We start from the raw sequence: 13,043 nt of genomic DNA on the forward strand, positions 1-13,043 counted from the left end.
ACGCAGTCAAGATAAGAAGAGGCCGAGTAGTCGCAAAGACGTACACGACGTGTATCTCTCGTCCTTGTATATGTTCAAACAAATGAGAAGAGAGGTCGAAGTTCTAGCAGTGAGAAAATAATTAACTTGGCTCATCAACGACGTTTCAAAAGACAAGGAGAGAAGTCAGACTTTAGACAAATTTTCTAACTTCAAAATATGCTTTTTTATTACTCATGCGGGGAAAGTACTATCTTTTCGGTCGCTATTGGGGTCGGAAAGACGCTGTTTACATAGTTTACAATAACAACACGCGTTTTGAGTAAAATAAATGTCAATTTGAGTGCGGAAAGTTTACTTGTCGCACCGAAATTGTACTTACCGCACGAAAATTGACGATAAAAAGAACACAATCAAAGTGTCAATATTGTAGGCGATAAGATTGATATGTAGTTTTTTTCTGTATTTTCTTTCTTGTTTAAGGGGTTACATGGGTTTCATCCGGGTAAAAACGGCGTATTTTCAAGATTTTTTTTTTCATATAACATATGAAATATTTGATTCAAATTTTTTATTATCTTAAAGATACATATTTAATAAACATTTTTTGAAATTAAAAAAAAAAAATATTGAAAACTCCGCCATTGTGACGTCATTCCCGGCGAGCCCTCGGAAAAAAGGTGCATTCGCGGTGACAGCAGAACTCCAAGCAGGATCATCTGAAGTGAAAAAAAAAAAATACTTGTTTTAGTTAAAGCTTCAAATTAGAAATTGGACGAAGGAAAAAAAAATGAAAATTGGATGTTTGACAGCGGTTTTTACAAAAAAATGCAGAATTCAGTAAAAATTCCGCGGCATTTAAAAAAAAAAAATAGTTGTAATTGAAAAAAAAAATCCTTCGTCCAAGTCCTTGTAAATTGTATCTCGAAGACCTGTTTAAAATTTCATCGAGGTCAATGGAGTAGCCTTCGAGAAATCTTGACAACCGACTTTGAAAACATAGTTTTGAGAAAAACACGTTTAAAGTTTTGAGTGACCATAGAACAGGAAAACAAATTTTTTTTCTTGACTTACATTGAATCGTCGATTCCTGGGCCATAAAGTAATGAATCTGCTGCATCTGCAATGTCCTCGGCATCCTTTTGTTCCTGTCTATGACGAATCCTGGTTTCACGAGTCTCTTTCGCAGATTTTTTCTCGGCGGCGCAGATACGGTTTTCGTCAGCATTTCGGGCATATTCGTGGGAATTTGGGCCAAGTTTTAAGTCCATACAGTGCATGATTAATAATAATGATGATGTTCCTTCATTAAAAATGCAAGCAGCAGTCAATGCAGCAATATCAACGATCTTAGAACCAGCTGGAAGTATTTTTGAAGTAATTTTCTAGATCAACTGGTTGTAATTTTCATTGCTATTTTGTGTAAAACCACCAACACATCGCTCCAAAAGCTCATCCTTACTCAAATTTTCGTAAATAGGTTTTATTGCAGTCAAAACATCATCTGGTAATGGTGTATAATCGTGTTTGAACGATGAAAGAATCATCATGCTGCTCAGGATTTTTAGGATTGAACGACTGTCTCCGTTTCTTGGGTCGATCTTTTCTACGAGCACCGTCCACTAATTGAGATCTTGAAACTTTAGGCATTTTTTAATATAATTTACTTTGGACACTTATAACCTCAAAATAAACCTCGTGGTTCAACAAGTAATCACCAAATGAAGTATTTCAACTAGTTACCTTTAGGAGATGAGAAAAATAACCAAGGACGAATGAACAATAGGCGAGCAGCTGCTCTTTTATACCTACGGCAAGCGGAGTCCAGCAGGTAGCCTTGAGCGCGCAACTTTAAAAGGCTGTATCTCTGAAACTATTACTCGGATCAAGTTGAAATTTTCGGATAATATTCTAGAGATATTGTAGATTTAAATAAGCAACAAAAAAAATCGATTTTTTGAATCCGTGAAACCCATGTAACCCCTTAAAAGAGCTATCTTAGACGATAAGATTAATATTTAGTTCTTCATTTATTTTATTTCCTGTTTTAATACGCTATCGATCTTGGTGAAAGGAAACTTCACTCGGAAATTGGAGGGAAACGATATTCCGTTGTTTAAAAAAAAACGAAGTTCCGTTATGCAAATAAATTTACTTAAAATTTTTTAACTTTTTCAGTATTGTTTTGTGGAGAGGGAGAGCTCCGCTCCCCAAACCCCGCCGGGGCTCTGCCCCTGGACCACAATTATGTACCAAATATGTCCCCGCATTCGTAATAAAAAATAGTATATGCAACTAGTGCGCAGTTGTCGATTGCCCACTCGAGCGAATGAGCGCACGAGCGAAGCGAGTGCACTCAACTTCGTTCTCGTGCGTAATCGACAACTTTATACACTAGTTGCATAATATACTATTAGTAAATGAAAAAGAAAGTATTACCATTTACACACACACCATACGTGTAATTCATATTCTTGAAAATAGATCTTTTAAACGCGAATAGGAGAACATCAAATGCAGCTTATTTTCGTGAGCGCCTGACTATGAAATCTCTCTAAGAAATCGTTTAGAAAGTTTTTCGAAGAAGGAAAGGTTCGAATTGCGTCGAATAAATTTCAATGACCACGAAGATACTTTTTCCGTTCCTTGGGTAGATACGACTACCAACTCGCTCCATCTTCTTTGGGATACGCTGGGATTATTCAAATTTCGGAAAAGTCCTTGTCCCTTCAAGCCCAAGTAGTAGAAAGAAACGAGAAGTGGACCTTCGAGGACTAGGAAGATATAAAATAATGCAATTCCAGTATGCTTCGAAGAGATCGTCTAAAATAGTGGCCTTTATCCGGATCTCCGATTTGGATGCTTTGCCGAGTTCTTATGAAGTCTTACTGAGTGAGTAGAAACGTTCTGGCCTTTAGCAAACTTTCCTTCTTGAATCCTACTCTTCCAAAACACGCGTACTGATCGAAAATTTAACATTCTTCCTTTGAGAAAGCTCCTTGATCGTGAGCTCCTTTCCTACGAATAAATACTTTGTTAAGACAAAACGGAATATGATTTTTACCATCTGATAGTAAAAGAATTCTAACATAATTATTGCTACGTCAAGCGGAGCTATAAGTTAAAGAAACATGTAAAATCAAATAAACGGATGAAGAAGTTGACTGTGGAAATAAAAAAAAAATATATATATATATATATAATAATGAAAAAAAAGAATAGAGATATAAATAAAATCTTCTATTAAAACAGAATATCTGTTGTCCTCATTCGCGATAAAAGTGAAACTCGTAATATCAAGTTGAAAATAATCAATTGATTCATATATACAGTGTATGTCCCTTAAAACTGTATATCGTTATATTTATTACATTCTTTCTTGAAAATTGTTGGTATAATGTGTTTGGGATGAAGACAATATTGTAGATATGTTAACATCGAGCTAGTATAATGGTGGATTTTGAAGAGAACGTTACATCGAAGTTATACTTCATGCTTTTACTTACAATTAGACATATTTAATACACACATAAGTCCGCGATGCACACTACACTAGAGCCTTCCATAATCTCCATAAATTTATAAAATTTTATCATTATCGTCATCTAAAAATTATTTCACTTCAAAAAAACAAAGAATAAAATGCGCAAACGCTTTTTTCCACTAGCTTTGTAGGAATTTCGAAAAATTAAAAAAAAAACACAATTTTTTCGATTGAATTATAATCCGAAACGACATGAAGATGTTTTATCTTCCACTTAAAATGATTGTTATTCAACATTATGATTGAACTACGATCGAAGCGAATTTCAAGAAAATATTGGAATAACATTGATTATGCTTGTATTTATCTTTCGTATTGGTAAATAGAACAACTTTCAATTATGAAGAAAATTTCAGTTGAATTTCTAATTGAACTTAAATGAAGTTAGGATTTTGCTACGAGTACTTTAAATTTATAATTAGAATATCATTTCCATAGTTTGATGGGAAAAAAATCCTGCTTTGACGGGATACAGATATTATATTATTCCAGAGTAATTTCTTCTTATTAGATTGAGCAACGATGAAGACATGTACTTATTTGTTAGGTAGTAGTAGTAGGATACTAGAGTTGTTAGCAGTTAGGAAGGTTCAGTGCAGTGTAACTGTCGTGAACCGCTGCCAAGCAGTCTGGACAAGCTGGTGCGTTTTGTAGGTCAGCACAGGTTTCACTATGGGCTGCTTGACAGTTCTACGGAAGGGCCGATGAGGGTGGAGTCGTAGAAGGAGAAGGAGAAGGTAAAACCGTTGGTGGTGGCGGTGGCAGTGGTAGCGATGCCACCAAATCTAGAGGAGGGTCGAGAAACGGGTTGTACGTGTCGTGAACAATGGCCTGGAGAGTACACGGCAACCTGACGTCACTTCCTGCGTCGACGAAGCCATCCTAATTGTCTCTAACCGTAGTCCAGCGACATACCACGAACAACGCATTACGTTTCTTCACGTTAAAACTTTTATTCCAAATTTTTCTCCTAACCCCATTGAAAGAATTAACCGTTGTAATGAGAATAGCGAGATTAATAAAAAAAAAAAGTAAAAAAATAAAAAAATACAAATAATTTTAAAACAAAGTAAAAAATTTTAAAAGGTAGTTAGTCAAATACCAAACAAATAACTTACTTATCTGTTTATTGGTTGTTATTTTCTTTTTTAAATAATTTTCGGAACAAAGCATTCCTTATAAAATATTATACTTTATCCATTTTTAACGTCATCGATTTTCTATATTTTGATATATTTTTTCTATCTTTTTCAATTCCGAAGGATTTGTATTACACCGATAAAGAATCTTTAGATAATATAGTTGAGGTCAAAATTGAACAGCTTGTTCGATGCAAATTAATGAAATTTTTTTTCTCTCTCTCATTCTCTCTCTTTCTCTCTTTCTTTCATTCATGTAAATGTTAATTAAGTTGGTCTGTAAATATAAACAAAGTATCGTGTAGCTTAGTAACGACGATAGAGTGTGACCCTAAACGAATTTTGGTGTCGTTTTTCTTGATAATGTAGTATTCATGAGCCGATTATGAAAATGTGGAGAAGTCTAAGTAGGGAAAGGATCGTCACTCGATGAGTTATTAACTTCTATAATCCAATGTTGATCGTCGATGGCAAAGTGAGGATATCACAATCAACTGTGGATACTTTTGCGTGTGTCGTTCCTAGATTAACATCAGCGTTCAATTAACGGGTTATTATCGCACAAGTTAATTACTTTATCGGATCGCAGAGCTCATCTTTGCTTTCACACGCCATCATCGACATAATCTTATTTCGTTGTGAATATCAGTTGATTTTTATTCGTTCCTTTCGATTGATGAAAGTAATAAACATTTACTATTATAATTTAACATTTATTATATTTTAACATTTTCTTTAAATCGATACCAAGGTAATTACTTCATTTACAATTCTTTGTTAGTCATTTTTCATCAAAATTAAACAAGCCGATGTAATTCCACAAAAGTCTTATTGAACATTTCTATACTATTAATGTTAGAGTTTTAGGAAAGTCGAGTCATTTACTGTAACTTAGTTCTTGTTATCGATCCTATATGGTTCATTGTATTCTAATGGTAAGTTTCTGTTGTCTAGGTAAGTTTCAACAGATTATTAGTTACGTTTAGTTCTCATCTAAACGAGGTTTTTGGGACATTTTAGTTCGTAAAAGCGTAAACGAAATCAATATTCTGCTTTGAAATTTGATTTTGAATTCATAAGAATTATTTTACTATAATTTTAATCATATTATTCGTTATAAATAGATATATAGATTTTTTACATGACGCGATTTGTATATCTTTTAATGTCCTTATAACAAGTTTTTTGGTTTTTACCAATCTTTTAGGCAAATCGAAAACCTTCAGTAACCTTGTATGTATATTCCGTTTATTTCGTACTTAAACAAATAAGAAATAGATTGGCTCAACTTTCAATTAAGTTCATTTTAACATGAAAGACATCTTCTGCAGAAACGAACGATAATAAAGTTTTCTAACGTTGTAATATCTTAAAGTTGTAACGTTGTAACGCCTCCTTATTTTCAATCGTATTCCACTAGGACGAACATCAAGAAAGCATGGCGGAAGACTTTAGCTCTTTTTGTTTTTTTTTTCTTTTCCCTTTTTCTTTTCGTTCTTTTACCCTCTCATTTTCTGAGCAGCCCATCTAACCTTATACGACATTTTATGTCCGTGTCCACGCTTTCACAAAGAGGACGTTGCTGGCTCAATTTTCAAATGGAATTTCTAGTATACAATAAAGAAAGAAAGAAAGAAAGAAAAAAGAAAGAAAGAGAGAGAGAGAGAGAGAGAGAGAGAGAGAAAGCGAGAAAGAGAGAGAGAAATTTTATAAAGAAAAGTGTCTTACTTTTTTTACAAATTATCTATAAACTATAGAAGTAAAGAATACTTTTTTATAATATTGTAGGAACGTAAGAGAGACCAGGATTTTTTTTCTTCTGTAAAGAATAAATAATACACTCTAGAATATTGTCAAATAATAAAGATAAGAATAGATAACTAAAAGCATTGTTGTAGAAAAAAAGCATACTTTAAAGACGGATCAAATTTCAATTTTACTATTCACCTCTTGTAAATTGATATTTTATCTAGTTTAACATAAGAGTATAATAAAACTTTTTATATCCTTTCCCTAACACGCCTAATTATTATGCATAAAACCTGAATTTTTCACAAATTAATTGAATTATACACTTTAACGCCAATATTTATGTATATAAATATAAAAATTTATAACTAAAATTAAGCTTGCAATACAATTTTTCAATGTATTTAATGCCAGATTAGCATTATTGCAGGGTTATCTTTTTTTTACGATATGTAAGTACGTCTTAAACGTTGATATACTCTATTTGTTATTATTTTTTTACATTTGTCTAATGTCTAACAAAATAAAATGTTTTGTGACAAATTAGTTAAACGATCACTAACTCAGTAAAAATTAATTTAAAAGAAATTATCTGTTTCTTCGTCTAATTGTAAAACAACTATTGTGATCGCTGACGTTCAATGTCTTAAGATTCTCTCCACACGTTCCCAACTAGTCGCAAGAATCAATTGTTCCTTGTTCTTCTTTTCGTTCTTTATTTGGCGCATTTGATAATTTTCCAGAATAAGCATATACAATCATTATCTTACACATGCATAGCACTCACATTATTTCATTTCATTTTGGTAAGCGCATGTTCGCGCGCACTATATGTTATGCTGAATCCGTTATGACGCGAATCCGTTTCAAACTAACGTACAATTTTTAAGTTGCAATTATACGAGCGTTTTATACGGAAGACTCACGACGGTATATTAATACGGTGTGAGTGGTTTTGCAGTATACTAAAGGCTATTCTTCAGTCAACAATGATTTATTAACTTAAGTCTTGGCGACTATGTTACAATTGTTTAGTGTGGACTGTATAAATGTATGATGTGTAAAATGTATAACACAAAAATGTATAATGAACAAAGTGTATAATAGACTTTGACGGACAGAGAGTGTTACGAACAGACCGTCTACGAACAGACCGTATATATTATGAACAGACAGTGTCTTACTTGATTTCACATGGTTTTATATCTAAATTAGTTACACCTCTTTGGAAAGGGAAGGAACTGAATGCAACTTATTAAAAAATAGTAGGAGGGTTCACCCACCAGAGTGACCCAATGGGAAAGTTTATGTTTTTGGGAAGAATAGTAGTGGGGAATTTCTGGGAATATAAGGAATTTCCTTTCCAAATAGTACCCTTCCCATATGCATTGTCTCATATTTACTTAAGTGTTGTATACCACTCGAAGGACCCCACACTGGTATGCTTTTAGTTACACCAAAATGTTTCGATGGTCGTTGAAATGATTTGAGAATTTATGGCTATCATAATTTTTCTTCATCCTTGAGTGGAACCTTTTAAATAAACAAAACCTTATACCTAAGGCCTAACGTATTCTATGATATTTGATTCCATAAACTTATCATATGATTTTTTTCAACTGAAATTGAATATAAGAAAAATTACTGAATATAAGTGTACGATCCGAAATTATCGTACGGTAACTAACTGTATTTGATATGCACGCGTCTGATTTTATCGATTACCACATTCGTCCTGCTGGGCCAGTACAAAGGGACATTCCTCCTGTTCCATCACTGGATGCCTACGACAATACATCTTCAGCACCTAAGGACCATAGAAGGCCACAAGGAATAAAGGACTATAAGGATTCGCAAAGAACGACAAAGGATTATAAGGATTCACCAGGAACGATAAGGGAACACCCCGATCTTTACGATTGTGAACGTAAGAGAAATACACAACCTTTCCGGTTGTGATCGCTATATGTGAGACGTGTGAGAGGTGAGATCGTTTAATCATATACTTTTCACGCGAATTATAATTCCCGCGTGGCAACGCCACGTGGTAAATCTTTTTTATAGTATTTTACAAATAACATCCAGAGTTTTTATGCCGCAAGGCTTTTCCCTGACGAGACAATAAAGCTTCGTATCTTTAATTAATCACGTGTTTTATTTTACACCTAAACTTAACCCTTTATCCTCCACATCATATCACATACGTAATTGCCAGAGGATTCTTAACTGAGGAATTTAGGCCCCAACAATAAGTTTATCGTCTACAAATGATTTGGTACCGAACAGCGCATTTTATCGCTGTATTGTCCTTTCTTTCAAACTCTTATACCTTGCACGTTTTCATCGCTCACACAACACTGATTAATCATCCATACTATAACAATACATCATAGATTGTTTAAATAATCCCATGCTAATAAACGATAAAATCTAGTAAACAGTAATAGTATATTACTCACCTAGGGAGGTAAAGTAAGAAATGTCTCAGAGTACATGTAATTGTTGGCCGATGCAAAGCCGAGGTGCTCTGAGGCTTTCTTATTTACTGCCCATGGTGAGTATACATTTTTTCTGCTCGATGTAGGCGGAAAGCGGCAACTTCGTTTTGAACAGCGGGAGAAAAGTTGACGCTTTTCGCCCGGAGGGAAGAAAAAGATAATACATTGTTGATAAATCGCTCCTAAAGCGGTGCATTTAATAATCCAAGTGATTACCGATTAATGCTAGGGATATTATTTCTTCATTGAATTTGAATCATTATTCAGCGATACACTATAACGAAACTTTAATCTAGCAATGGAGATTCTTTTGAATGGTAGGTAAGTTGGGTAAGCATCTTAAATCGTCCGCTAAGCCATACGATATTAGCACCGATCTTCAAGCAATCGGGAAGCGAATAACAAATTCTTCACTATCGATCGTCGATTAACAACCCCGGGTCAACCTCAAATTCACGTAGCAGTGCACTTATTGACACTCAAGTTGGTGTATAAACCATTTCACGAGGATGAATGGAACTGTTCGGGATTAGCCTCGCTTCGATTCCCTTCTCCCAGAGCCTAAGCCTTATTTCCTCTATCTATCTATCTCTCTCTCTTTCTCTCTTTCTCTCTTTCTCTCTTACTTGTTCGACAAATACCTAACGTCGATCTCCTTTAGAGTCTTACGTGTTTAATAAACCTCAGTAAGAAGGAGTGGCATTGCTTCTAAATACACGAGAATTCTCAGCTATCAAGACGCGTCGAAGCGTTACTCAATTCTAAATCCTCTAAATCCTACGTCTTTTCGATATTACGCACCTTTCCTGTGAAAAACTTTTTTTTTCCTTTTTTATAAATATGAATATTCTTCTTTAAAATAAATTCGTTTATGATAGAACATTTAAATAAAATATTTAATTAATAAAAAAATATAACTTAATTTTTTTGTTTCTTTTTTCTTTAATATTTGTATTTAAATTAGAAAAAATTTGATATGGATTAACAGAGTGTTTATTACAACTGATACAATTTGTCAAGAATTTTATAGAACGTTATGGTGGAAATAAACTTATATCGAATATATAGTATGAAATATAATTTCTATTTATGATTAATTATTTACTTTTTTTCAATAAATAATTAATTATAAATAAGTTTTTAATTCGACATTTTTTTTATATGATTTTGTATAAATTGCTCGTATCGTATGGACGTATAAATAAGTAAATATATCGTACTATGTACGTTATAAACTCGAAAACGCTATCGCGGTTTCCGACGTTTGTTTTTACGTCGTTTTCCAATCGTATCGTGTAAAAAATCAAATATAAATAAGAACGTTAAATAAAAATTAAAATGCAAGATCTGGTTGATCGAATGCAGTGTTTAAATAAATTCTCTTCTATTCTATTTGGTTTTTAACGAGAGAGAAAAAAGAATTTCGTTCGAAAAATTTGATTAAAATGTCACGTATGTACTTTTCGATAAAATTTTTAGAATTTGATTGAACGATATTTTTACAACATGATCGAGAACAAAAAGAGAAATTCTAACAAAGAGATTTCAGAGAGAATTTCTTATTTATAATATGAAAAACATATAAGAATGTTCTTGTTGAATCTTTCATTGTGAAAAAGACCTTTTCTCACCTTTTTCTGTAAAATAATTGCATTGAAGAATTTAACATCATGATTGTTAATTCAAATGTCTAACGGATGAACGATTTAATTAGATTTGTTAGTTTCAGTAAAACATACTATGTTCGTAATCTGCCAGTGACATACAATAATAAGGGTTATATTCGACTATTAAAGAACATTTCTAATGTGGGGTTCCGACAGAGAGAAATATATATATTACTGATCTGATGATGATAATATATAGTTTATTAAATTAATTATGATATGATGTTGAGCGGTATTTACAAAAGGTTTACAAAAAAATGGCGTGGTTACAAAAATACAGAACACAAAAAAGTTATGAATACTGACTGACTAATTTACTGATAAACTGACTGATAAGATACGCAGATGAATATATCAGACTAAAAGTATAATTATTAAACTGAAAACTAAGGACTAAGGAACCGATACAGACAAACAGATATACAGACTGATACAGATTAAGAACTGATAGACTAAGGAACTCTTACATATTTATATCATAAATGAGCAACACCCCTTTGGAGAGGGCAGGAGATTTTGAACACTATCGACCAATAGCAAAAGGATCCACCCCCCCCCACGGGCAACCGATAAGTACAGCTATTGTTTTTGATAAAGATCGTAGTGAAATCATGCATAACGGAACTTCGTTTTTTTAAAACAACGGAATATCGCTTCCCCCTAATCTCCGAGTGGAGTTTCCTTTCACCAAGATCGATAGCGTGTTTAAACAGGAAATAAAATAAATGTAGGACTAAATATTAATCTTATCGTCTTAGATAGCGTATTTAAACAGAAGAACATAAAGAAAGAACTACATAATTATTTTATCACCCCTACACTAATTTATTTAATAAAATTAAAGTACTCTACTTAATAAGATACAAAGTTACAGAGCTTGCTCAGCTTAAAAATAAATTTAAAATTTCCAATATTATTCGTCAAAAATAGAATTTGTATTAGCGATTGAACTTTCACCACCGACAATATCGTTTAGCCATACAGAATGAATATTTTATTGTTCATTTCATGCAGTACAATAAAACACTTATTGCAATTATTTTCTCGCCGCAAACATTGAAACTATTTCTAACCAATCAGAGTGAGGGGGAGGGGGCTATTAGCAAGGACGAAAAGTTTCCAGTGATCGTTATTTAGAGTTACCGTTTAAAATTGAATTAAGTCCAAAAATTGTCAGAGTATTTTGGTCGACGTTGAAAAAATATCCAAATGAAAAATATTAAACAACAAGTACTTAACAAGCATGTCCAAATATTTTAATCGAACAGTTTATTACTAATCAAATTGTAATAGTTAAAAATAAATATAGCAACACTAAAATTAAAAATAATAGACAGTAGTTTTCTCGCTCTCTCTTTCTTTCTTTCTTTCTCAAGTAGATCAGCATCCTCCTTATTCGTATCTTAAACAGAAGGGTCGCGAACCGTCTGCTTGAATGGTACGCCAGTTATATGAGTCATTAGTCACTGTCTTCCGCAGAGGTGACTTACTTGGATTTAAAATTAATGGCGCGGCTTTTGCGATACTCGCGACCAAGATTTTTGCAGCACTTACGCTTCACGAACGTCCGAGTGCTCCTGAATGAAGAAAGAAGAAGAAGAAGAAGTCGTGCCGTAGTCAGGAATAGAAGAGTAAAACTATGTTCTTCCTAAAGACCCAAAGAGAAAGAATAAAGAGTAAAAAGAAAAAGAGAGAGAGAGAGAGAATGAGGGTATTGTCTGAGTTTGCTCGCGTTATTCCCGTTTACGAGGGTTGGTTGGGAAAGAATAAAACCAGGAAAATTTTTATTAATAACCAGAGGACCAACCAGGGTTCATGACTACCATCCCTTCCATCGTAAGAATGAAATTAACATGGCGAAGATACCGAAGCATCAGAAAGTGTCACGGACCGTATATTTTTCCCCTTAAACGATTCTATCACTTCTATATTTCTCTCTCTATCTCTCTCTTTTTTTCTAATCTCATTTTTTTATATCCTTTAGGAATAACCAAAAATTTCATACGGATTTAGTGGTATATATATATATATATATATATATATATTGTAATTGTAATATTTCCTTATAATTTATATATATTAAAAGTTATTTTTATTTAATTGTCACCAATTGATAGATAATTCTTTTTTTTTTTTTAATAAGATACTTATACTAATTCAGCAGATTTTAAATGAACATTTCATTGAAATGTTTTACAACAATAATTTTTACTTATGTAATAATTCTTTGTTTAATGCCTCGTACGATTTATAAATTAAAATTCTGAAAGACGATAAAAAAAACTTTAAACTTCTAGACAAGGAAGAGCTTTGGTAGTAATCTTCGCAAAAAAAGTTCGCATTGCTTGCGAGTAACAGCGGGAGTAACCAGTTATACAGTGAATATTCACGGAGAAAAGCTTCACGTTCGAAGTTACATAGTGCAAACGCGAACGTTGAATGCGATACTTCTTTTTCCAGTATGACG

General features: G+C 33.0%; 1 long non-coding RNA gene across 1 annotated transcript; it reads right to left on the minus strand.

Moving 5' to 3' along the window:
* Positions 1-239: 239 nt before the first annotated feature.
* LOC149030967 (uncharacterized) lies at positions 240-12,585 on the minus strand. Its single transcript, XR_016178173.1, has 2 exons — positions 1,054-12,585; positions 240-698 (listed from the first exon to the last, which is right to left on the minus strand). It is a non-coding gene; the product is annotated as an uncharacterized LOC149030967 (long non-coding RNA).
* Between the last annotated feature and the right edge of the window lie 458 nt (positions 12,586-13,043).

This window comes from Polistes dominula, unplaced genomic scaffold, assembly GCF_049000335.1.
Source record: "Polistes dominula isolate Pdom_NZ unplaced genomic scaffold, Pdom_raw_medaka contig_20, whole genome shotgun sequence".
NCBI classification, from domain to species: domain Eukaryota; kingdom Metazoa; phylum Arthropoda; class Insecta; order Hymenoptera; family Vespidae; genus Polistes; species Polistes dominula.